The following is a 2,986-nucleotide window of genomic DNA, read 5'->3' as shown; positions in this document are numbered from 1 at the left end:
ATCATAAATAAATAAAAATTAAAAAAAAATCCTTGTCTAATTAGGATCCTAGTTGCTCCGTAGAAAGGCAGGTCTTCACCTCCCCCCACTCCTTAGTAATGAGCCCCTAATATTTACCTGGGCACATCATCTATTGGAATAAGGACATAAGGCCGTGTTACTAAGTTCTGGCTAGTGTGATATAAGCAGAAATGAAACCTGCAATTTAAGGAACTATCCTTAAAAGATGGGGGCATGACTTGCTTTGTTCCTTTCACCCTCTTGCTTTCTGGAATGCAGATATAATGGTTGGCATTCCAGCAGCCATCTTAGATCATGAGTGGAAGCAGCCCATTGAAGATGGCAGAACAAAAAAACCTCAAAAGGTTCTGGTACCGTGTTGATTGGGCTGTTGCCACATCAGCCTTGGATGCCAGCACTTAGTTGAGAGACAGAGAGAGAGAGAGAGAGATGTCTATTTTATTTAAATCCCCATTAATTCTAATTTTCTGCATTTTAGCCAAACTTTTTCTTCATTAAATAATTATGCTTAGGGCAGCCCGGGTGGTTTAGCACCTGCCTTCGGCCCAGGGCGTGATCCTGAAGTCCCGGGATCAAGTCCCACATCAGGCTCCCTGCATGGAGCCTGCTCTTCCCTCTGCCTGTGTCTCTGCCTCTCTCTGTGTGTGTCTCTCATGAATAAATAAATAAAATCTTTAAAAAAATAATTATGCTTATTTATTCCAGAACAAAAGTAAAACACATTTTCCAAATTTTGCTAAGAATAACACTATTAAGCCATGAAATAAATTCATTTATTAGCCAGATTTAATTTCATGTTAAGGATTTCCCATTTCAAGCATTGCCACCAAAAACATATTGTGCAACATCTCTGCTCGTGCTCTTTCCCAGTCCTGAAAGGTTCTATTATTTAGGATCTGCTATTCTCAGGACAGATTTTGATCTGATGTTTTTAATTACAAAGAGATGGAATTCCAGAATACAAAAGCCTGAGAACCTTTAAAAGGGTTTCTCCTCACCAACCTTTATTCCTTCTGTTTTACAACCTGCAAACAATAAGGGAATGAAAGTACTGTGCACACCGCCTTCAGCCACCTACCTCAAGGTGGAAACAGCTATCCAGAGTCAAGGGCCTGAGCTGGCATAAGTTTCCAGTGATAGAAAGTGGCTGCCAGGGATCCCTGGGTGGCTCAGAGGTTTGGCGCCTGCCTTTGGCCCAGGGCGCGATCCTGGAGTCCTGGGATGGAGTCCCACGTCGGGGTCCCTCCTCTTGTGTCTCTGCCCCTCTCCCTCTCTGTGTGTCTATAATAAATAAATAATCTTTAAAAAGAAAAGAAAAGAAAAGAAAAGAAAATGGCTGCCAGAGTTGTGTACCAGTTATGGTCCAAATTCTTGAGAGAATTTTTGAGCTTTCTCTCCAGTGGCTGTGGAGCAAATGGAATGAACTTTGTCCTTTTTATTATTTTCTTTCTTTTTAGAACAGTTTTAGGTTCACACCAAAATGAGGGGAAGATTTCCTATATGCCCCTTACCCCCCGACACGCATAGCCTCGCCCCGTTATCAACATCCCCCACTAAGGTATTGTAATTGATGAACCTACATTGACAAATTATAATCACCCCAAGTCCATAGTTTATGTTAGGGTTCACTCAGTTTTGTACATTCTGGTGACTTGGGCAGGTGTATAGCGACATGCATCCATCATTATGGTACCATACAGAACTGTTTCACTGCCCTATTCATACTCTCCCCGCCCCCCCCCCCCCCCGCCCCCTAACCTCCAGTAACAACGACCTTTTTTACTGTCTTCCTAGTTTGGCCTTGACCAGAATGTCATTTGGTTGGAATCAGTGGCATGGACCTGGAGCAGAACCAACAAGTCTTATGTTGGGGTTGGAGGAGGAAGCAATGGATGAACCCATTATGTCTTGGTCAAAAGAGGAAATGACCCGAGGTTTGGAGAGATAAGGGGCTACAAAGAGGTCAGAGTGAGTGACAGAGCCCTAATTTTTCTGGGGCTTTAATGTCAAGAGACAGTTGCTTTGGGCCACTGCATCCTGGGATCCTGGGTTCATCCCAATTCAGGGTTTCATGTCCTTTTTTTTATCTGTACGTGTGGGTTTGCCCACAGAGTACAGGGGACCTGATCTGCTGTGGTTGGGTTCTCCACCACCACAGGTGGGTCCAGGTTGAGTTGAATTATGTTTGAGTTATGATTATGACATGAGAAATGTGTTGTCACTTGTATCCAGCATTGCTTGGAGCAATTAACACCTTGCTCCATATGTGGAGCATGTGGCACATAGTAGGCCATCCAGAAAATGGGCTCCAATAAAAACCAGTAATTCGCCATGGTGGGGCCCTTCTTTTTCCACTTCAGTGGGGGTTTGGGGATGCTGAAATCACATATGGGGGTAGTGGGGGGTGTCGGACAGACAGTGGGGAAGGGAGGGGGAACCAGAGACGCTCTTCCAGCCTGAGGAGTATCCCGGAAGGTGGGGATCCTGTGTCTCCCATGACTAGGACCTACTTCTTGAGGGGTTCTTCTCAGAATATCCTGGTAGCAATGGGGTTCTGAGAGTCTCCCAAAGGGCTTGGAAAATCAATATTTTCATCTAGGTACCCTGGAACAACCCCCTCACCCCAGGTTGGGCTTGCCAGCTTCCCAGCTGTCAAGAGGACCACGTTTAGAAAGTTCTCTTCCTCCTCTCTCAGACTCCCTCAAAGGCCAGTGGTCGCCAAGAAGAGAAGAATGGATGTGGCTGCTAAGCAGGACCCACCCCCATTTCCCATTTTGCCTGAGAGTACACTCCAGTGTGGCCCCAGACTCTACTTCTGCTTGCTCAAGCCCCAAAAGGCCTTCCAGGGGCCCTTCCCCTGCCTAGGACGCCTTTCCTGTCCTGGTATTTCGCAAGGTCTGCAGCTGCCTCCCTGACCAGCCTCTGGGCTGAGGCTTTGGGAAAAGAGGAAGCAGCCCCTGAGGCT

This window comes from Vulpes lagopus, chromosome 18, assembly GCF_018345385.1.
Source record: "Vulpes lagopus strain Blue_001 chromosome 18, ASM1834538v1, whole genome shotgun sequence".
NCBI lineage: Eukaryota > Metazoa > Chordata > Mammalia > Carnivora > Canidae > Vulpes > Vulpes lagopus.
This window is presented reverse-complemented; position numbering follows the sequence as displayed.